The sequence below is a fragment of the Triticum dicoccoides genome, chromosome 7B, assembly GCF_002162155.2.
Source record: "Triticum dicoccoides isolate Atlit2015 ecotype Zavitan chromosome 7B, WEW_v2.0, whole genome shotgun sequence".
Classification (NCBI taxonomy): domain Eukaryota; kingdom Viridiplantae; phylum Streptophyta; class Magnoliopsida; order Poales; family Poaceae; genus Triticum; species Triticum dicoccoides.
In genome coordinates, this window is record NC_041393.1 from 150,097,848 (window position 1) to 150,122,353 (window position 24,506).

The window sequence follows — 24,506 nt, forward strand, 5'->3', positions numbered from 1 at the left end:
AGCTTTTGCCAGGCAGAGGGCCAATATCTAAGAGGCCGTACAGGATGCCCGCAGAGGATCTGGAGGAAATTAAGAAGCATATTAAGGAGTTACTGGATAAAGGCTATATTCGCCCAAGTTCTTCACCTTGGGGATAACCAGTGCTTCTAGTGGAGAAGAAGGATGGATCATTGAGGATGGTTGTTGACTATCGTGGATTGAATGAAGTGACAATCAAGAACAAGTACCCACTGCCGATGATCAACGATCTGTTTGACCTGTTGTAAGGAGCGAAAGTATTTTCCAAGATCGATCTGCAATCAGGGTACCACCAGCTGAAAATTCGAGAGCAGGATATAGCTAAGACAGCTTTTACCACAAGGTACGGGCTATATGAGTATACAGTTATGTCATTTGGTCTGACTAATGCACCTGCCTATTTCATGAACATGATGAACAAGGTGTTTATGGAGTTTCTGGATAAGTTCGTCGTGGTGTTCATTGATGATATTTTGGTCTACTCGAAGAATGAAGAGGAGCATAAGGAGCATTTGCGTTTGGTACTTGGGAAGCTCAAAGAACATCAGCTATATGCCAAGTTTAGCAAGTGTGAGTTTTGGTTGAAGGAAGTTGGATTCCTCGGACATGTTATATCCGGAGAAGGAATAGCAGTAGACCCCACCGAAGTTGTCACTGTGACAAATTGGGAAGCACCCACGTCAGTTGGAGAGATCCGGACGTTTCTTGGACTCGCATGATACTACCGGAGGTTCATTGAGAATTTCTCGAAGATTGCAAAACCCATGACAGAGTTGTTGAAGAAGGACACCAAGTTCAAATGGACTAAGGAATGTGAGGCCAGTTTCCAGGAGTTGAAGAAATGTTTGGTTACATCACCAGTGTTGATTCTGCCAGACCAGCGCAAGGATTATGAAGTATATTGCGACGCTTCTAGTCGAGGACTTGGAGCAGTGCTTATGCAGGAGGGAAGAGTTGTTTCTTATGCCTCGCGATAGCTTAAGCCCTGTGAGTTGAACTATGCTAACCATGATTTGAAGTTAGCAGCCGTAGTGCACGCATTGAAGACATGGAGACATTTCTCATCAGAAACCATTGTGAGGTGTACACGGATCACAATAGTTTGAAGTATATCTTCACACAGAAGGAGTTGAATCTCAGGAAAACAAGATGGCTGGAGCTCATTAAGGATTGTGACTTTAGGTTGCATTGTCACCCCAGAAAGGTAACGTAGTAGCCGATGTGTTGAGCCGCAAGAGCCATGTCAACACCCTCATGACCAGAGAGTTACCCAAGGGGTTAGCTGAGGATCTTCACGAGCTATGTTTGGAAATAGTCTGAGAGGCTATGTAGAAGCATTGGAGATTCAGTATACCTTGATGGACAAAATTAGAGAAGCTCAGAAGACCGACAAGGAGATTGCCGAGATAAAGGAGAAGATGAGCAAAGGAAAAGCTAAGGGTTTTCGTGAGGATGAGCATGATACTTTATGGTTTGAGGACCACGTTTATGTGCCTAATGACCCGGAGATCAGGAAGTTGATTCTGCAGGAGGCCCGTGATTCAACATATTCCATTCACCCAGGAAATACCAAGATGTATCTGGATTTGAAAGACACTTTCTGGTGGACCAGAATGACGGACATTGCGGAGTATGTAGCAGTTTCTGATGTATGTCAGAGAGTAAAGGCAGAGCATCAGAAGCCAGCAGGGTTGCTACAACTATTGCCGATACCTGAATGGAAGTGGGATAAGCTAGGCATGGATTTTATCATGGGATTGCCCATGACACGTTCAGGCTATGACTCGATATGGGTCGTAGTTGATCGTTTGACAAAGGTAGCTCATTTCATCCCAGTAAAGACCACTTACACCAGTGCCAAGTTGGCAAAGATATACATGACCAGGATCATATGTCTGCACGGAGTTCCGAGGACCATTGTATCAGATAGAAGAACCCAGTTTACCTCAAAGTTCTGGAATTAGTTGCACGAAACTTTGGGTACCAGGCTAGAGTTCAGTATAGCCTTTCATCCACAGACAGATGGACAGACCGAGAGAGTCAATCAGATTTTGGAGGACATGTTGAGAGCTTGTGCGCTAGATTATGGATCTAGTTGGGATAGCAATTTACCTTATGCAGAGTTCTCTTACAACAACAGTTATCAATCTAGTTTGAAAATGGCCCCTTTTGAAGCTTTGTACAGAAGGAGGTGCATGACACCGCTGTTATGGGACAAAGTTGGAGACCGTCAGCTGTTTGGACCAGATTTGATTAAAGAATCTGAGGAGAAGGTTAAGTTGATTCGTGATAGGCTCAAGGTAGCCCAGTCCAGGCAGAAGAGCTATGTAGATTCTAAACGCAAGGAGACAGTTTACGAAGTCGGAGACTGAGTTTATCTTCGTGTGTCCCCACTTCGAGGAGTTAAGCGTTTTGGAGTTAAGGGAAAGTTAGCACCACATTTTGTGGGACCATACAAAGTTTTGGAGCGTATGGGAGAAGTTGCTTATAAGTTGGAATTTCCTGAAGGATTGTCAGGAGTTCACAATGTGTTCCACGTTTCCCAGTTGAAGAAGTGCCACGCAGAGATGGCAGATATACCTCTGAGAGATACAGTGCCATTGGAAGCGATTCAATTGGATAGCGATTTGACCTACGAGGAGAAACCAGTGAAGATTCTCGAGTTTGCCAGCCGAGTCACACGCATCAAGGTTATCAAGTTCTGCAAAGTACAGTGGAGCCACCATACCGAGGATGAAGCCACTTGGGAGCGTAATTAAGACCTACTGAAGGACCACCCTCACCTATTTTCTAGCCAACCCGAATATCGAGGGCGAGATTCATCTTAAGGGGGGTAGGTTTGTACATCCCAAATTTTCAATTTGGGATGTTATACATTATATCATCATTGCATATCATATTTTATTGCATTTTGGCTTGATCCTAGAAATTCTACGCAACTCAAGGACCCACAGAGAGAGTTGGGGAATTTGTTATTTTCATATTTGAGTTATCTCAAAATTTTGAAAATAGGATCATTTGATTTTAATTATTTTATCTTCGTATATTTCTTATATAAGCATAAGAGAGAGGGAATAAAATGACTTTCCCAAAATAAAGAAATATTGGAGATTTAATAATAAAATCAAATAAGATTTAATTTCGGAGTTTTATCGCTATTTTATTTGAATTAGAAAAAATGCATGTTTTTCAAAATTGCATATTAGGCCCAAATAAATGTTCATCTTGTCTGGCTTATTTTTAGAGGATAGGGAAAATTTATTTCGGGATTTTTGGAGTTTGTTTAGTATTTCTTTTCTTTCTTTTTCTGCACGCCGAAATTATTAAAAAAAAGTAAATCGACTCCGGGCCATACCCGAGCGGGACTCCGCCCGGGGGGCTTTATAAGCCGGGCCCCCTGCCCCAAAGCCCACAGCGCCGCCCAGCCCACCCCACGCCAAACCCTAGGCACCGCGCCGCCGCCGCTGCCGACACCGCCGTCGCCCCGCGCCGCCGCCCGCCGCCTCCGCCGCTGCCGCCGCCCAACGCCGCCGACCACCGCCACCCGCCGGACCCGTCGCCGGAGTTCCCGGAGGTAGCCACCGCCGCCGTGGTTTTCTTTAAGAAAACCGTTGGTTTTTTTTAAACCCCATTTTTTAAGATCGGTTTTAATTTTTTTCCGGTTTAGTTATTTAGCGAACGCCCGTTCGTTCATTCGTTTTAATGAATTATTTTCACCGTTTAGCCGCAGACAGCGAACGTTCGTTCGTTAGCCTGTTCGTCAGTTTTTCTTTTTCTCGGGTTTTTCAGGATTATTTTCGATCGTGATTTCTGATCCGATTTTCGTTTTAGTTTAGCTTTTCGCTCGTTTATCAGAATCAGGCGATTCAAGTGCCTAGAGTTTCATCTCGAAACCCTATTTCCGTTTAACCAAATTAAACAATTTTTTTCTACTGTAAAATTTGACTTAAGTCCAGATTAGTACACAAAGCTTGTTTCTTTCGCCGTTTGAGTTTCATTGCTTCGTTTGATTTGATTCTTTTTGCAAACCTGAGTTCTTAAGTTGAACTTTCTGGTTAGATCTCTTATTTGAGTTTTACCCGTGCATTAGATGAGTGCTTATTGTATGCTTGTTTGTTTGCGATAGAGTACCCGGAGTGCGTAGTGTGCTACTACGAGTCTCTAGGTTTCACGAATCATCAGCATGGCAAGTAACACTTTGATCATACCTCTTTACTACCTAGTTTTATTGCATTAGATCAATCCTCAAACAACTACATGGTTAGGATCTGGTTAATATGTCGGTTTTGGGAAGTAGATGAGGTAGTACCTGTTGCCCTGTTTATTCTCAAACCTTTGGGAGTTACTTCTACGTTTGCTTATATTGCTATGCTATGCTTGTAGACGTGGATTGTGTGAGTGTATCCATGACAGATGTGAGTGTTGTTAATTAATGGTTAATTTAAGGTGGCAACTTTAATACACATCTGGGTGGATTGAGGCACCTGGGGAACCCAATATTGCCTGTATTTTTTGGAAATCCCAGGGTACCGTGTGATTCTCCTATGGACCACCACCCAGGCTCAAAGGGATCATGAGATTAGTCATGCTAGAAACTTACGTGTGCAGCCGCAAGCTACTATGGGCTCTAGCATAGTTGAGTGCGTTGTGTGACCTCTTTCAGTGGTAGACTAGCAGATGTAGGGGATGTAGGTTGGTACTGCCTATCCAGAGTTAAGAGTTAATGCTTTTGAAAAACTGTGTCTCGGTCATCCGTTTCTCAAATACCATGTAGTGTGAGAAAACGAACGGAGGAGATCGAGTCTTGCGGGGAAAAGTTCGCAAACCTCTGTAGAGCGTACAAACTAATCATGGTTAGCCATGTCCCCGGTTATGGACATTTTGAGTATCTAATTACTTGGATTATCATGTGAATCTCATCATGTTACTTAATTTAATTTGATTGGGTTATTGATGAAGCTTAATTGGGATTGAGTTGCAGGAGCCTTCTCAATGTTTAACAACCACCATGATAGTTAAATAAAATTTATTCCTTTGTTGTAGGAAAAAATTGGCTTTATGCAAAACTGTAACCATAGAGCTTACCACCAGCTATATATGCATGTAGTGATAGCCTTATTTTCTGTTCATTACTCTCTATGTGTTACATTGCCAGCATATTCCATGTGCTGACCCATTTCTGGGCTGCAACATTCATGTTGCAGACTTTTGAGACGACGAGTAAGGTGCCTTAGGTCGTGGTCTTTCACTCAGTGATGCCGTTGGAGTTGATGGACTCGCTTTATCTTTCAAGCCTTCCGATGTTATTGTTATTAGATGGCCTTAAGCCATATTTATTGTAATAAGTTCTCTTTTGAGACATTCGATGTAATAAGTGTGTGATTGCTACTCTGTTATAAATCCTTTAAGTACTGTGTGTGTCAGCATTACCGATCTAGGGATGACACTGATGCACAAAGATGAGATTGTTTGAGGTCTGTCGGGGATATACCCCGCGGTATGACCCTACCGGAGTTATGACCCAGCCGGACTTGGCGATTCACCAGAAGACCCGGCTGGAGCTAGGCGACTTACTGGCGATCTGCCTGGACATGGCAGTTTACAAATAACCCGCCTGGACATTGTGACTCACTGGAGACCCGGCGGGTGGGTCAAACGGACGGCAAGGCCCAAGGCCCAGTAGGCCGGTTCATGTGATGGTGGGCCGACTTAAGAAGAAAGGTGTAAGGAATATTTCCCTTACAAGGAATCAAGACCCGGACTTGTATCCAGCTTGTAGTAGAAGATAGGCTAGTCCTAGTCCTACTAGGACTCCACATGTAACCCGTCCCTCTAACTTATATAAAGAGGGACAGGGCTCCCCAAAGAGGGACAAGAAACAAGAACAATCTCTAGGGCTAGACACAAAGAGCCGGCTTACTGGCGACTCTCTCATGATCATAATGAGACCTAGCCACAAACAGCATGTAGGGTTATTACCGGATGATGTTTCCCGAGGCCCAAAGCTGTCTAAATCCTTGTCTTGCTGTTGCATCTCTCGTCCCGATCAACTCCTCTCAAGCTACCACATAGATGCGTTGGCCTCGCGACTAAGTCCTTACAATAGGACATCTGCCGTGACAAATCCATGACAGTTGGTGCCCACTGTGGGGCTAACGCACGGTGGTGTTGAGTTCTTGAAGGGCGCTATCCCAGGGATCGAGAAGCTCCGCCCAGCTTATTGAAGAAGTTCCGGTCGACTTGTCGGAGAGTTCCAGCTGGCTCATCGAAAAAGTTCTGACCGCCTTGACGAAAGGTTCCGTCTAAACCGCCGAAAAAGTTTCGACCGCCTCGACGAAAGGTTCCGTCTGAATCGGCGAAAAGTTCCGACCGCCTCGACGAAAGGTCCCATCTGAATCGGCGAAAGGTTCCGACCGCCTCGATGAAAGGTTCCATCTGAATCACCTAAGAGTTCCGATCGCCTCGACGAAAAGTTCGGTCTGAATCACCGAAGGGTTCCAGCCGAATCGCCGAAAGGTTCCATCCGAGTCATCAAAGAGTTCCGACTTAGGCTACAGAAAAGTTCCGGATTATCAAAAAGTTCCGGCCGGATTATCAAGAGGTTCCGGTTCAAAAGTCCGGACTATCAAAAGTTTTGGGCAGATTATCAAGAGGTTCCGGTTTAAAAGATCCGGATTATCAAAAGTCCCGGCCGGATTATCAAGAGGTTCCGGTAAAAAAGTTCCGGGTTATCAAAGGTTCCGGCCGGATTATCAAGAAGTTCTGGTTTCAAAAATTCCGGCTCAAAAAGTGCCGGCCGGGTTATGTGGAGAGCTCAGGCACTAGAACACACAGAACCAATTAACTCTTTTGTCAAAAAAACAAAAGTAGCACTATGCATTATCCGGCGCCAGCATCCGGCAAAAAATACCAGGTGATATCCATCCAGTTTACTTTTATCAATATTTATTAATTTTTTGAAAACAACTACTCTGCCTATAGTGTTGTTATATACAGCCATCGCCCCTGCGGTCCGGTTTACCTCAACGCGCCGACCGGCTCGCCCGTCAGTACCATCTTACAACGCCACGGACGACTCGCCCGTCCGCCCTCGCGGCCGGTTCACGCGTCCTCACCGGATTACAACGTGGATGACAACTTGCTCGTCTGCACCGGCTTACAAACGCCATGGCCGGTTTATCTGTTTGTTCCCGCGGCCGAGTCACCCGTGAGGGATTTCGGTTTCACCTAGGGATCATCAATTTCATGGCGGATTATTTTCTTCCTAAACAAATTAGGTGATATCCATCCAAGTTTGTTTTATTATCACATGTTGTTTTTGTCAAAGAACAAGTTTACCTTTGCCTTGGTCTGCAATATTGTTTATGCAGGGCAATTATTTATGACAAAAAGTGATATTATACCGCGCAGGTGGAGACACGCCAACATCTTTTGGCACAGGTGGTCGTCGTTAGTCAACGGACTCCCGCACCGGCTTACAATGTCGTGGCCGTCTCCCGTGACCACGCCGGCTTACAACAAGGAGGACAATTTGCCCGTCCGCACCGGCTTACAATGCCACGGCCGGATTATCTATCTGTGCCGCCTCAGATGTTGCAGTCGTCTTTACCGACCGACTCTCGTGGCCTGGTCTATATCAAGACATCGGGCCGCACTTGTCTGCATGAGTTGTTTATTGAGTATGAGCAAGTCACTACTTGGGAAGCCCGGTTTTCTTCCAACAAATTGGAGGCAAATTATCATATATTATCAACCGCCGTCTGCACTGGATGGCTCAATGGGCAGGCGCACAAGTCGCCGCCACTGCGGTTTGGTTAACTTCAAACAGCCAGTTGGAAGGAGCCATTGGCCGAGTTGCTGACACGGTTCATACGGGATCATTTATAACTCGCAGCAGTCACCTCAACCTTCTGTGGGTTCACATCACACTATCAATGTGCTGATAATATACACCTTCTGTTCTGGTCCAATATGGAGAATCTCAAGCCAACTCCTCGAGTCGTCTTGAGACTCGGGGGCTACAATGACATGACTAGGTGTAATTGGCGGTGTTAGTGAATTCAAGAACTCCGGGTCATTGGAGGGAAGGTAACCCGGTTCTGGAGGCTACCGCTATATTGGTGAAAAATTTAAAGGCGGTCAGAAAATTTCCGGTTTAAAAAGAAGGATTCCGGTTTAAAATCCAGTTCAAGAGACATCTTTCTCCCACAAAGCACTGAAGCTCTTAATATCCGGTTTAAAAACCGGTTCAAGGGAAATTTATTTACCACAAGGCTTTGAAGCTCTCAAATCCGGTTCAGATCCGGCTCAAGGTAAATTTATCTTTCACAAAGTTTTGAAGCTTTCACATCCGGTTTAAACTTCCGGTTCAAAAAATTAATCTCTCGCCAGTTCGAGTTCCCATAAAAATTAAAGGTTGCCAAAGAACTTGCTGTCATGATGCGCGGTTCAAACTTGGGTATCCTGCCTTACGGCTTATCTTATTATGATCACTTGGGGGCTTCCTGCTCATGGAGCATAGCTAGCAGTACCCTCTTGATTGGCGCAATGCCAAAACTTATATGGTCATTTGGGGACTTGCTGTTCAAACATAGGTCGTATTCGAACCAAAGAGAACATAGCTGTCGGTACCCTTTTGATTAGCAAACTGCTGAACCTACTTGGGGCTTCCTGATCATATCTGAATCATAGCTCAACCCCTTTGGGAATCGACGTGGATCGTATCCAAATCAGCGTCGTTAAACAACTTTTAAGGTCACTTGGGGGCTTCCTGTTCAAACATAGGTCGTATTCGAACCAAAGAGAACATAGCTGTCGATACCCACTTGATCGGCATCGCCAATGCCATTGGGGGCTATATGATCGTATTCGAATCTTAGCTTAACCCCTTTGGAACGGTTTACTGATCATATTCGAATCAGAAGCCTCAAAATTTTTATCTGTTTTTTATATAATCGCAAGTATTTGAGTTGTCACAAATATCATACGTGTCGGTTCTTACAGAGTTGAGTTATCATCTTCACTGTCCGGGTCACATAAGCCGGCAGTATCATTCAAAGGATCATAGGGATCTTGTGATCTACTTGTGTGCAGGATAAGACTACATTTGGGTGGTTACCCGCCCTAGTTTTTGATGTTAAGTTGCCAGGGCATGTGTTGTTTAAACTCTTTGCAGGATTTGCAGAAATATGACATATAAATGATTAAGTTCAAGCTCATTAACAAGGTTCATGCTTCAAAATGATGATCCGTTCTGGATTTTTCTCTAAGGCTATAAGCCGCAGGGTTATAAAAATTCCGGCTTACAATGGAGGCGTATTACATCGCCATTGGCCAAGAGCCGCCAAGTCTTTAAACTCCGGATTTACTTGTCAACCGATGAGGTATTCAAACCTTTAATAGCCAAAATGGTTGGATTTTCATGATGACATTGATGATTGAGGTTTTCATACCGGATTATATTATTCAAATCTCGAATAGCCAAGATGGCTGGATTTCTATTGTGATTATCAATAACCAGTGCTATGATTGAGGTTTTCAAAGTCGCTTTAGCGCAACGGCTATTATTTTTATCAATGGATATGATTTATTCTATAATGGAAGGAATACTCCCGAGTCGTTGCAGGCTTACGACCCAGCACTTGGGGGCTATATTATTCAGATTGGGATTATATCAAATATGCAAGTCCCATGTCACTGCCAGCATGCACCATGGCACTTGGGGGCTAATGTATAGTCATTTTTTGATCAACTTATTGAAGACCCGACTCATCCCATTGTAATGAGCCGGCCCTTGGGGGCTACCAATTGCTCCTGTCAAAAATTCAAGGTACACAAGCCTTAGTCGATTACATTGAAAGATCCACTACTCAGTTGGTAGAGCGCAAGGCTCTAAACCTTATGGATGTGGGTTCAAACCCCATGGTGGAGATTACATCATATGATGTTATTATCAATTATATGCAAAGTCCCAGCTCAGTATTATCTTACTAAGCCGGCCCTTGGGGGCTACACATTGTTGTTCAAATTTACATGGTTATAACTACAAAGTCCCTGCTCATTATTGCATAATGACCCGGTCCTTGGGGGCTACACCGGTTGAAGTTTTCATGAGCATGATGAATGAACTGGATTTCTTCAAGGTTGCAACATTTATTGGAGCAAGTCTTAAACCATCACTTTGTTCTGCTCAAGACTTGGGGGCTACAGGTAATATGGATATAAGGGAGAAAAATCTTCAAATTATCAGTTTTGAGCAAATCAGGAGGATCAATTACATAAACCGGTGTCAACAACAATTATGACCCGGCATCGTCTGTTTTATAATCAGGCAGTTTTTGGTAATGATAAACCGGCAAGTTTTACATCTTCAAGCCGGCTGAATAACAGATGAGTATTTGAAGACCAAAATTATTTAACCCGGCGCCTTGGAAGCCGACTCAAGTGGATTATTCTTCACAATATTTTTCTGTGAGAAACCAATATCAGCAAATTGAGTATGAAGCTAGCTTATTTGACCCCGATTTTCTAGATGAAGGAAATGACAATTGGACTTAAGGATAACCAGGTCCTGTCTCAGGAGAATATTTAACCCGGGGCGCAAGGAATTAAGGATGATCAGGTGCCGGCTTACAAGAATTTTTAACCCGGAGCACAACCTGTCAAAGTTGTTCTGGTGTTTATTTTGTAGGATCATTTTAACATGGGTAAATCCAAACTAGGGGCTAATGTCAGGGATATACCCCGCGGTATGACCCGGCTGGAGTTATGACCCAGCCGGACTTGGCAATTCACCAGAAGACCCGGCTGGAGCTAGGCGACTTACTGGCGATCTGCCTGGACATGGCGGTTTACATATAACCCGCCTGGACATTGTGACTCACTAGAGACCCGGCGGGCGGGTCAAATGGACAACAAGGCCCAAGGCCCAGTAGGCCGGTTCATGTGATGGTGGGCCGACTTAAGAAGAAAGGTGTAAGGAATATTTCCCTTACAAGGAATCAAGACCAGGACTTGTATCCGGCTTGTAGTAGAAGATAGGCTAGTCCTAGTCCTACTAGGACTCCACATGTAACCCGCCCCTCTAACTTATATAAAGAGTTGCAGGGCTCCCCAAAGAGGGACAAGAAACAAGAACAATCTCTAGGGCTAGACACAAAGAGCCGGCTTACCGGCGACTCTCTCATGATCATGATGAGACCTAGCCACAAACAGCATGTAGGGTTATTACTGGATAATGTTTCCCGGGGCCCGAAGCTGTCTAAATCCTTGTCTTGCGTGTTGCATCTCTCGTCCCGATCAACCCCTCTCAAGCTACCACATAGATGCGTTGGCCTCGTGACTAAGTCCTTACACTAGGACATCTGCCGTGACAAATCCACGACAAGGTCTGGTCGCTACACCCGTAAAGCATGGCACACTGAACTATAGAGTAGTCATCAATTTTGCTTTGCCAGACGTTCTTAACGTCATCAGTAGCATCTGCAGCAGGCCTGGCACCCAACGGTACTTCGAGGACATAATTCTTCTGTGCAGCAATGAGGATAATCCTCAAGTTACGGACCCAGTCCGTGCAGTTGCTACCATCGTCTTTCAACTTAGTTTTTTCTAGGAACGCATTAAAATTCAAAGGAACCATAGCATGGGCCATTGATCTACAACAACATAGACATGCAAAATACTATCAGGTACTAAGTTCATGATAAATTAAAGTTCAATTAATCATATTACTTAAGAACTCCCACTTAGATAGGCATACCTCTAATCATCTAAGTGATCACGTGATCCAAATCAACTAAACCTTGTCCGATCATCATGTGAGATGGAGTAGTTTTCAATGGTGAACATCACTATGTTGATCATATCTACTATATGATTCACGCTCGATCTTTCGGTCTCAGTGTTTTGAGGCCGTATCTGAATATGCTAGGCTCTTCAAGTTTAACCCGAGTATTTTGCATGTGCAAAACAGGCTTGCACTCGTTGTATGTGAACGTAGAGCTTATCACACCGATCATCACGTGGGGTCTCCGCACGATGAACTGTTGCAGCAGTGCATACTCAGGGAGAACACTTGTACCTTGAAATTTAGTAAGGGATCATCTTATAGTGCTACCAATGTTCTAAGCAAAATAAGATGCATAAAGGATAAACATCACATGCAATCAAAATATGTGACATGATATGGCCATCATCATCTTGTGCTCTTGATCTCCATCATCAAAGCATCGTCATGATCTCCAATGTCACCGGCGCGACACCTTGATCTCCATCGTAGCATCGTTGTCGTCTCGCCAACTATTGTTACTACGACTATCGCTGCCGCTTAGTGATAAAGTAAAACAATTACATGGCGATTGCATTGCATACAATAAAGCGACAATCATATGGCTCGTGCTAGTTGCTAATAACTTTGTTACAAAACAAGATCATCTCATACAACAAATTATATCACATCATGCCTTGACCATATCACATCACAGCAAGCCCTGCAAAAACAAGTTATACGTCCTCTACTTTGTTGTTGCAAGTTTTACGTGGCTGCTACGGGCTTCTAGCAAGAACCGTTCTTACCTACGCATCAAAACCACAACGATTTTTCGTCAAGTGTGCTGTTTTTACCTTCAATAAGGACCGGGCGTAGCCACACTCGATTCAACTAAAGTTGGAGAAACAGACACTCACCAGCCACCTATGTGCGAAGCACGTCGGTAGAACCAGTCTCGCGTAAGCGTACGCGTAATGTCAGTCTGAGCCGCTTCATCCAACAATACCGCCGAATCAAATTATGACATGCTGGTAAGGAGTATAACTATTACCGCCCACAACTCTTTGTGTTCTACTCGTGCATATAACATCTACGCATAGACCTGGCTCGGATGCCACTGTTGGGGAACGTGGTAATTTCAAAAAAAATCCTATGATCAGGCAAGATCTATCTTGGTGATGCATAGCAACGAGAGGGGAGAGTGTGTCCACGTACCCTCATAGACCGAAAGTAGAAGCATTATGACGATGCGGTTGATGTAGTCGTACGTCTTCACAATCCGACCGATCTCAGCACCGAACGTATGACTCCTCCGTGTTCAGCACACGTTCAGCTCGACGACATCCCTCGTACTCTTAATCCAATTGAGGCCGAGGGAGAGTTCTGTCAGCACGACAGTGTGGCGACGGTGATGATGAAGTTACCGGCGTAGGGCTTCGCCTAAGCACTACGACGATAAGACCGAGGTGGAATATTGTGGCGGGAGGCACCGCACACGGCTAAACAATCATCTTGTTTGTTCTAGGGTGCCCCCAGCCCCCGTATATAAAGGAGCAAGGGGGAGGCCAACCGTCCATCCAAGGGTGCACTCCCAATAGGGGAATCCTACTAGGACTCCAAATCCTAGTAGGTTTCCACCTAAAGGGAGAGAGGGGGAGGAAGGAGAGGGAGAGGGGGAAGTCAAGGGGCGCGCTGCCACCCCTTCCTTGTTCTATTCGGACTCAAGGGGAGGGGGAGCGCGGCCTTTCCTGGCCGGCCCCCCTCTCTCTCCACTAGGGCCCATCGAGGCCCATTAGTTCCCTGGGGGGTTCCGGTAACCCTCCGGCACTCCAGTTTTATCCAAAACTTCTCCGGAACACTTCTGGTGTCCGAATATAGTCGCCCAATATATCAATCTTTATGTCTCGACCATTTTGAGACTCCTCGTCATGTCCATGATCACATCCGGGACTCTTAACAATCTTCGGTACATCATATCACATAAACTCATAATACCAATCATCATCGAACGTTAAGCGTGCGGGCCCTACAGGTTCGAGAACTATGTAGACATGACCGAGACACGTCTCCGGTTAATAACAAATAGCGGAACTTGGATGCTCATATTTGTTCCTACATATTCTACGAAGATCTTTATCGGTCAAACCGCATAACAACATATGTTGTTCCCTTTGTCATCGGTATGTTACTTGCCCGAGATTCGATCGTCGGTATCTCAATACCTAGTTCAATCTCATTACCGGCAAGTCTCTTTACTCATTCCATAATACTTCATCCTGCAACTAACTCATTAGTCACAATGCTTGCAAGGCTTATACTGATGAGAATTACCGAGAGGGCCCAAAGGTACCTCTCCGAAACACGGAGTGACAAATCCTAATCTTGGTCTATGCCAACCCAACAAACACCTTCAGAGACACCTGTAGAGCACATTTATAATCACCCATTAACGTTATGATGTTTGGTAGCACACAAAGGGTTCCTCCGGTATTCAAGAGTTGCATAATCTCATAGTTTGAGGAACTTGTATAAGTCATGAAGAAACCAGTAGCAATGAAACTGACATGATCATAATGCTAAGCTAACGGATGGGTCATGTCCATCACATCATTCTCATAATGATGTGATCTCGTTCATCAAATGAGAACACATGTCTATGGTTAGGAAACATAACCATCTTTGATTAACGTGCTAGTCAAGTGGACGCATACTAGGGACTATATGTTTTGTCTATGTATTCACATATGTACTAAGTTTCCGGTTAATACAATTCTAGCATTAATAATAAACATTTATCATGAATTAAGGAAATAAATAATAACTTTATTATTGCCTCTAGGGCATATTTCCTTCATATACTCATTGAAAAAACTTATCAAGCATCTTGATCTATCTCTATAGATCTTGATGCCCAATATTCAAGCAGCTTCACTGAGGTCTTTCTTTGAAAAATCTCCTTTCGAACTCTCCTTTATGCTTTCCAAAAAATTCTACATTACTTCCAATCAACAATATGTCAATCACATATACTTATCAGAAAGGCTCTAGTGCTCCCACTTTCTTTCTTGTAAATACAGGCTTCACCGTAAGTCTATATAAAACTATATGCTTTGATCAACTTATCAAAGCGTATATTCCAACTCCAAGATGCTTGCACCAGTCCATAGATGGATCACTGGAGCTTGCACACCTTGTTATTACCTTTAGGATCGACAAAACCTTCTGGTTGCATCATATACAACTCTTCTTCAAGAAATACCCATTTAAGGAATTCAGTTTTGACATCCACTTGCCAGATTTCATAAAACATGGCAACTGCTAACATGATTCAGACAGATTTAAGCATTGCTACGGTTGAGAAAATCTCATTGTAGTCAACACCTTGAACTTAGTCGAAAACCTTTTGTGACAAATCGAGCTTTGTAGATAGTAACACTACTATCGTCATCCGTCTTCCTCTTGAAGATCCATTTATTTTCTATGGCTTGCCGATCATCGGGCAAGTCCACCAAAGTCCGCACTTTGTTCTCATACATGGATCCCATCTCAGATTTCATGGCCTCAAGCCAATCTGGGCTCATCATTGCTTCCTTATAGTTCGTAGGTTCATCATGGTCTAGTAACATGACTTGTAGAACAGGATTAGTGTACAACTTTGGTGCGGATCTTACTTTGGAAGTCCTACGAGGTTCGGTAGTAACTTAATCTGAAGTTTCATGATCATCATCATTAGCTTCCTCACTTATTGGTGTAGGAATAAATGGAACTGATTTCTATGATGAACTACTTTCCAATAAGAGAGAAGGTACAATTACCTCATCAAGTTCTACTTTCCTCCCACTCACTTCTTTCGAGAAAAACTCCTTGTCTAGAAAGGATCCATTCTTAGCAACAAAGATTTTTCCTTCGGATCTGTGATAGAAGGTGTACCCAATAGTTTCCTTTGGGTATCCTATGAAGACGCACTTCTCCGATTTGGGTTCGAGCTTATCAGGTTGAAACTTTTTCACATAAGCATTGCAACCCCAAGTTTTAAGAAACAACAACATTGGTTTCTTGCCAAACCATAGTTCATAGGGCGCTGTCTCAACGGATTTTGATGGTGCCCTATTTAAAGTGAATGTAGTTGTCTCTAATGCACAACCCCAAAAGGATAGTGGTAAATCGGTAAGAGATATCATAGATCGCACCTTATCCAATAAAGTGTGGTTATGACGTTCGGACACACCATTAAGCTGTGGTGTTCCACGTGGCCTGAGCTGTGACACTATTCCACATTGTTTTAAATGAAAGCCAAACTCGTTACTCAAATATTCTCCTGCACGATCAGATCATAGAAACTTTTATTTTCTTGTCACGATGATTCTCCACTTCACTCTGAAATTCTTTGAACTTTTCAAATGTTTCAGACTTGTGTTTTCATTAATTAGATATACCCATATCTGATTAAATCATCTGTGGAGGTTAGAAAATAACAATACATGCCACGAGCATCAACACTCATTGGACCGCATACATCGGTATGTATTATTTCCAATAAGTCACTATCTCGTTCCATTGTTCCGGAGAACGGAGTTTTAGTCATCTGGCCCATAAGGCACGGTTCGCAAGTATAATATGATACATAATTAAGTGATTCCAAAACTCCATCTTTATGGAGTTTCTTCATGCGCCTTATAGCGGTATGACCCAAACGGCAGTGCCACAAATAAGTTGCACTATCATTATCAACTTTGCATCTTTTGACATCAATATTATGAATATGTCTATTACCACAATCGAGATTCAATAAACCATCAACATTGGGTGTATGACCATAGAAGGTTTTATTCATGTAAATAGAATAACAATTATTCTCTCTCCTAAACGAATAACCGTATTGCAATAAACATGATCTAATCATATTCATGCTCAACGCAAACACCAAATAACTTTAGATTCAACACTAATCCCGAAAGTATAGGGAGTGTGCGATGATGATCATATCAATCTTGGAATCACTTCCAACATACATCGTCACTTCATTCTTAACTAGTCTCTATTTATTCTGTAACTCCTATTTCGAGTTACTTATCTTAGAAACCGAAAAAGTATCGAATACCCAGGGGCTACTATGAACACTAGCAAGGTACACATCAATAACATGTATATCAAATATACCTTTGTTCAATTTGCCATCCCTCTTTTCCAGCAAATATTTCAGGTAGTTCCGCTTCCAGTGACCATTTCCTTTGCAGTAGAAGCACTCAGTTTCAGGCTTAGGTCTAGACTTGGGCTTCTTCCCGGGAGTAGCAACTTGCTTGCTATTCTCCTTAAAGTCCCCTTTCCTTCCATTTTCCCTTTTCTTGAAACTAGTGGTCTTGTCAATCATCAACACTTGATGCTTTTTCTTGATTTCTACCTTTGTCGATTTCAGCATCACAAAGAGCTCGGGAATCATTTTTGTCATCCCTTGCATACTATGTTCATCATGAAGTTCCAATAACTTGGTGATGGTGACTAGAGAACTCTGTTAATCACTATCTAATCCAGAAGATTAACACCTACTTGATTCAAGCGATTGTAGTACCCAGACATTCTGTGTACATATTCACTAGCTGAGCAATTCTCCTCCATATTTTAGGCGAAGTACTTGTCGGAGGTCTCATACCTCTCGACACGGGCATGAGTCTGAAATACCAATTTCAGCTGTTGGAACATCTCATATGCTCTGTGGAGTTCAAAACATTTTTGAAGTCCCGGCTCTAAGTCGTAAAGCATGGTGCACTAAACTATCAAGTAGTCATCATATTGAGCTAGCCAAACGTTCATAACGTCTGCATCTACTCCTGCAATAGGTCTGTCACCCATCGGTGCATCAAGGACATAATTCTTCTGTGCAACAATGAGGATAAACCTAAGATTACGGACCCAGTCCGCATCATTGCTACTATCATCTTTCAACTTATTTTTCTCTGTGAACATATAAAAAATAAAGGGAAGCTACAACATGAGCTATTGATCTACAACATAATTTGCAAAATACTATCAGAACTAAGTTCATGATAAATTAAAGTTCAGTTAATCATATTACTTAGGAACTCCCACTTAGATAGACATCCCTCTAGTCATCTAAATAATCACGTGGTCCATATCAACTAAACCATGTCCGATCATCACGTGAGATGGAGTAGTTGTCAATGGTGAACATCACTATGTTGATCATATCTACCATATGATTCACGCTCGACCTTTCAGTCTCCAGTGTTCCGAGGCCATATCTGCATATGCTAGGCTCGTGAAGTTTTACCCGAGTATTCTGCGTGTGCAAAACTGGCTTGCACCCGTTGTATGTGAACATAGAGCCTATCACACCCAATCATCACGTGGTGTCTCAGCACGAAGAACTGTCGCAATGGTGCATACTCAGTGAGAACACTTATACCTTGATATTTAGTAAGGGATCATCTTATAATGCTACCAACGTACTAAACAATATAAGATACATACAAGATAAACATCACATGCAATCAAAATATGTGACATGATATGGTCATCGTCATCTTGTGCTTATGATCTCCATCTCCAAAGTACTACCATGATCTCCATCGTCACCGCCATGCACCATGATCTCCATCATCTTGATCTCTATCAACGTGTCATCACATGGTCGTCTCGCCAACTATTGCTTTTGCAACTATTGCTATCGCATAGTGATAAAGTAAAGCAAGTATATGGCGCTTGCATCTTATGCAATAAAGAGACAACCATAAGGCTCTTGCCAGTTGCCGATAACTTTAACAAAACATGATCATCTCATACAACAAATTATATCACATCATGACTTGACCATATCACATCACAAAAAGCTCTGCAAAAACAAGTTAGACATCATCTACTTTGTTGTTGCAAGTTTTATGTGGTAGCTATGGGCTTCTAGCAAGAACCGTTCTTACCTACGCATCAAAACCAGAATGATTTTTCGTCAAGTGTGTTGTTTTAACCTTCAACAAGACCGTCTGGGGTGCACGATACTTAGACGATAGCCAATCCAGGCGTGTCTGCTAGAGTCTGGTCACGTGGATCGATGAATAGAACTTCCGTGTCTTGCAGGGATCGTCCAGGCACCAACGTCTATACAACACTTCTCTAGTACTATCGCTCGTCTCTCTCTTCTATTAACTCACCCGACTTGCGGGGTCGGGGAGTGTGCCTATGGTCGGTTCTCAATTGCGGTCCCACATGTGTGTGCAAATGCAATATGACCGTCTGGGGTGCGACGCGAATGCGATGGGCGTGCTGTATACTCCGCACATGTGTGCCGCCGTTTTCTTGAGGCTTTGCTCCATGGCGCAATCCATGGATACAAAATTAGTATAATGTACTATTTAAAAGTCGAGGGCGGGGCTTTTCCCGCACGGTAGGCGGGGCAGTTCCGCGTAGTCGGTTCAACAAAGACGCGAGAAGATGAGGGAGTAGGCTACTGCAAACGTAGGGCTATGTGATTTGACCGCGGGTTACTACTGGACATGTGGGGCCCCGTGATTTGACTTACCATTATCATTTTAACTGCAGCGCTACGACTGACGTCAGTCTCCCGATTCCTGACCACCTCCATATAGGTGCCTCTCCCAATGCTCCACCATGTAGACGCTAGCTCTTGCATGAGAGCCCACTCCTCCACTTTTTCCTTGCCTCTTTCCTCCACATATGCAAAAATGCCATGTAAAGCGGGCTTATAGCCCACTATTGTATTACTTTCTCCTACATGTGCTATAAGCCTGCCACATAGGCATAAAGTCTGATGTGGCAACTTAATTAAGAAGAGAGAGACTAGTTTGGTGACCCAAGGAAGAAATGGTGCTAAGCGCGTGCACGTAGGTGAAAAGACAATTTTGAGTCTATAGCTAATTAAATGAAGCAAACTTAGCAACAAAAAACTAAGCACCTATGCATTGGGGACTTGAGTTGCTAAGCCATTTAATGCCCTTAGAACCTCATCTAAGCACCATTTCATTGGAAGAGCTCACTCCTTGGCATATGCAATAAATACTATGAAGAAAGAGATAGAGAGAAGTAAAAACAATACTCTTATAGCCAACCTTATAGCTAACCTTGTTGTAGTATGAGTGACTAAGTGATGACTATGTATGACATGCCAACATCAGATAGCCTAACGCACCGTGTTAAATCTCCAAGGGCGCGACCGCGCGAGCAAGGCAACAGTCCTGGTAGGCGTGACCATGATACGGGCTGCTGGCAGCCCTTAGATCTGAGATTGGACGGTCGCATGCTAAGTTGCTGAAAATTTGCAGAATAACCCTCCAGGATAGGATATTCACCCATGGGTCTAGAATCACGCCATGCACCCGTTCGATCTCAGATCCAAGGGCTCTCGGAAGCCCGTATCGTGGGAGAATGGAAAGCTTCGTATCACCTGTAATTTTCCCAATGCTTGACATGACATTGAAACCCTTTTAATTGGGCGTCGACTAGACATGACATCTAATTGGGCCCCCATAGTACTGTGCATGAATCCATTTATCCACCAGGAAAGCCACTACCCTGCCGTTCGCACGCCCTACTCAGCATTTTTACAATCAAAAACCCGCTGGCAGTTCGCTCCTACTCGTCCCCGGACGTCCTTTAACATTATGACAGTTCGCTCCTAGTCGTCCCGTCCTTTCACATTAGGTAGCTCCAGTAATCCTAACCCTCCTCTCAAATCCATGGTGTCCCAAATCTCCATGATCAGCTGTGAGTACAAGGTTAGAACCATCACCGGTGATGAGTTCGACGTCATCTACACCCGTTCTTCTGCGACAGTGAAAGGATGCCTTGCTCGCTTCAGACGCATGTTCGAAAACTCAAATGATGAGTAGGTCGCTGGGCTACATGCTGAGTACACCACAACCCTGGAAAAAGAGAAGAATCTAAAGGAGGAAGAGAACATGAAGCCCACCATGATCCAGGTTTGCGTGCATGACTTATGCTTGGTCTACCACATATGTCATGTCGATGTTGAGTGCGAGGAATTTAAGAACTTCCTCAAGGGCGGCCTAGTCAAATTCATTACTGTAGACTTTATGAATGAGAGAATAGTCCTAGGTCGGATAGGCCTCGTTGTAGGCAACCCCTTCGACCTCCAGAAGAATGGGTGGTGCCCTCCCGTGATCAACCTTCAATGTTGACCCTGGCAGGAGCCATGGTTCATCCTTCATACGGTAAACTAAAGAAACCTCCGCACACGTTTCATTGTGCATGGCACTGGAATGTACAATATATAGACCACATCCACTACGCTACAATAGATGGCTACCTTTGTTTCAATATCTACAAGGGTTGGATGAAGAAAGAGCCAAGTGTGCGGTTCAAGCAAAGAAGTATTGGCCAAGAGGAAGAGGGATAAGGATGAAGTCGACGACGTGGACGAGGACTCCGAGTAAGGTGGCAGTGTCGTTGCTCATGGTGGTTCTAATGTAGTGTCTACCAGATTAGTTGCTTAGTTTAATTTCAGGTGTATTTAGTTTTATTTGAGAGGTGTGTTGTGCTGAGCCCCCAGCAGAACTATGTTATGTTTCTTCTCGTTATATTTCTTACGGTTCATCTTTTAGTTGGTACAGTACTACCACTCATTTCTTCACATTATATACATACAATATATATGGCCAACATCATATAGCCAACAGTTTAGTTGTCAAAGAATTTCAGGGTGCTTAGTTTTGTCAAAGAATTTTAGGGTGCTTAGTTTTATTTGAGGGGTGTGTTGTGCTGGACACCATTATTGTGACTCAAATCTCTTTTGCCATGTTATAATGACATAAATACCAATGGACCAACATGCTAGCTCTCCCTCTATATCACTACAGTAAAATAAAGTGTGAGGCCTACTTGATCCCAACAACGTTCTTATTTTCCTGTAAAATTATTCGCTTGGTTACTCCTGACAAGCGGGGCCACACTTATCATTGTGAGAATCGGCTTATTTTTGTCATGTAACATGGTCAACGGGTTTGACGTGAAAATAACAATGTCTCATGGCATTTTTGAGCAAACATCTAACTTAACAATGGCATTTTTGAGATATCTAATTGCATTTTTGAGCAGGCATCTCATGGATTGATGGCATTTTTGAGTAGTTGTAACTTCTAATGGCAAAACTGAGTAGTGATACACAACTATTGGCATAAATAATAAGAACCCAAGAATAAAATAGGTATGCTAATTTCTTTAATAGAATTTAGCACCTCATTTAAGCATGTACTAGCTTTTTTAATAGTACTATATGCATAATTTGGCGATGAGCACTCTCTATATGTACCACCTTTTTCTTTAACTTCATCTTGTTAGTTTTGCTCCATGGTGCAATCCATCGATACTACTACTATACAAAAGTATACACTTTTTAAAAGGCTAGAGGGCGGGGCAGTCTAGCTTGGTCGGTTTCACGAGAGGCGAGGGCCTTTGTGATTTGATGGCTCATTACTGCTGGAAGGCGGGGCCTTGAGTTGACTGCTCATATAAATGTGCCAACGACCTAAGGAGGAGCAAAGAACCGTGTGGTATACTCAAGTTTTCCACTGGAGTAGTACTATGAAGGAGGAGCACGAAACACGACAGCCCAGTGCCATATGGCGATAAAAAAAGATCTAATTTGCTAGTCATCTCATTGTTAGCACTGTTCTATTCATGCCTTGAAGAGAACATGACACGTGCGGCGAAACACCTGAAGCAAAAGAAGAAACACAGGAGCAAAAGAAGAAGGAAGATTATCACCCCAAAAAAAGAAGGAAGACACACACACAAGTTTGGGGCGCTGCTCTCACTACATGAAGGGTTGCTGGCCGCGGAGTCGTAACTACTTCTTCATCACCTCCACGACCTCCATCTCCTTGCGTGTCTCCTCCGCCATCTTCTTCATTCTGTCCATGACGAGGGATTTCTCGACGCGAGCCTTCATCATCTGTTCCACGGCCGCATTACGTACCTTGACAGCAGTCGGGTGCTCAATGCTGAGCTTCACCAACTCCTCCTTTTGTTCCATGATGAGGGCCTGCAGCATCTTCATCGAGGAACTACTATTCTCATGCAGCTTCTTCCAGCCGGCGTTCTTCTCCTTCAGCAGGCCGAGCTCGTGGCAGAGCTTCACCTTGTCCTCCTGAAGTTGCAGGATTTCGCCGGTTGCCTTCTTCTCCAAGGCAATGCTCTTCTTCAGCAGCAGCACCAAGCCGGCAGTCAACTCCCCCTGCTCATCGAGCTCAGCGGGCATGTTGTCGAGGCTCTTCTGTAGCAGCTCCACCAAGCCATGGATGAACTCCTTCTGCTTATCGAGGTGCTTATTGAGCTAATTGGGCATGTCGTCGAGGGATAACGACTCCAGTGCCGCCAGCTCGACATGTTTGCCTCTTTGGCTAGAGCGCTCCTGGGAGCTATCGCCAGCCCGTGAGAGATCTTTTGAGGTCTCTGTGTGGCGGCGAGCCCTCTTTTTTTTCGCAGCCTTTTTTGTTGCTCCCTTGTTACGACTAGTTCTCGACCTAGAGCTCTGCACACCCGCCATGGCAAGGACGGACGAAGAAGAAGGACTTATGAGGAGGAAGGTAGAGTAATTTTCCGTTAGGTAGTTCCCCTTTTTATAACCTAAGTACTAGCACTATTACTAAAACTTGCATAGTGGGAACACGTTCAGGTTTGGTACGTACTAGTAGGTGTGAGCAGGCTTGCACTTAATTGTAGCACTAGTACTTTCGAATGTGATGGGAACAAGGTAATGTTAATTGATGGTTTTGTTTTTGAGGCCCGAAATGGCTCCCGATGAGTTTAGTGGAACATAAATTTCAAGTACTCCTTCCATCTCAGTTTACAAGGCTTGCACATGTATCTAGGTCGTCAATGTAACTTATATAAAATAAATTGTTAACATAAAAAATGCATCATTAAAAAATAGAATTTTTGAAGTTTGTAATGTTATATTTTTCGTAATCTATGCCTATTATTAAGTTGGTCAAATTAACGACCTAGGTACATGTGCAGGACTTGTAAACTGAGATAGAGGGAGTACTACACTGCTTAAATGCGGTCGCACAAGTTAGTGATGTAAATGGTCGTACATGTCAGACCAAGCCGATGCGTGTCCCCTTGGTGACATGCGGGTCCAACCGACCGTCTGTTAGTGCGACCGACCGTAAAGTATTATGCAATGGAGACTTTTGGTTGTGGCTTCGGTTGATTGTCACGACAAAGCATTCTAAAACTAGTGAAAAATAAATTACCATCTTTTTCCGAACGACCAAGTATTTTCATAGGAATACAATACATATAGTGATTGTCAAGGTTGCAAACCGACATGGCGTTGCAAGTTCACTGCATCACTGGTGGGGAAGGAGGGCAGCTCACCTCGCCTATGATGCATGCCCAGTGGCGCCGCCGCAACTGGTCTCGGGATTTGGCTTCTCCTACCGCCCATTTGAACAGTTGCACTGGCTGCTCATGCCATTGCACATGCATGCGAGTTCTTTCCTCCCCATTCGACTCCGTGAATATGATCTCTGCCATTAGCCCTAGCTCGAAATCAACACGATGCTTCCAGATGCTAACATCCCTCAGCATCTCTCCCCTAAGATCGACTTGCGCCTCTGCCTTGTGCTGCGCCACGCGCAGCTCCTTGGAACTTCTCTCCAATCGATGTGATGCTTCCTCAATCCGATTTGCCCTTGCTTCCCACCACCTGAAACGCAGCCCTGGC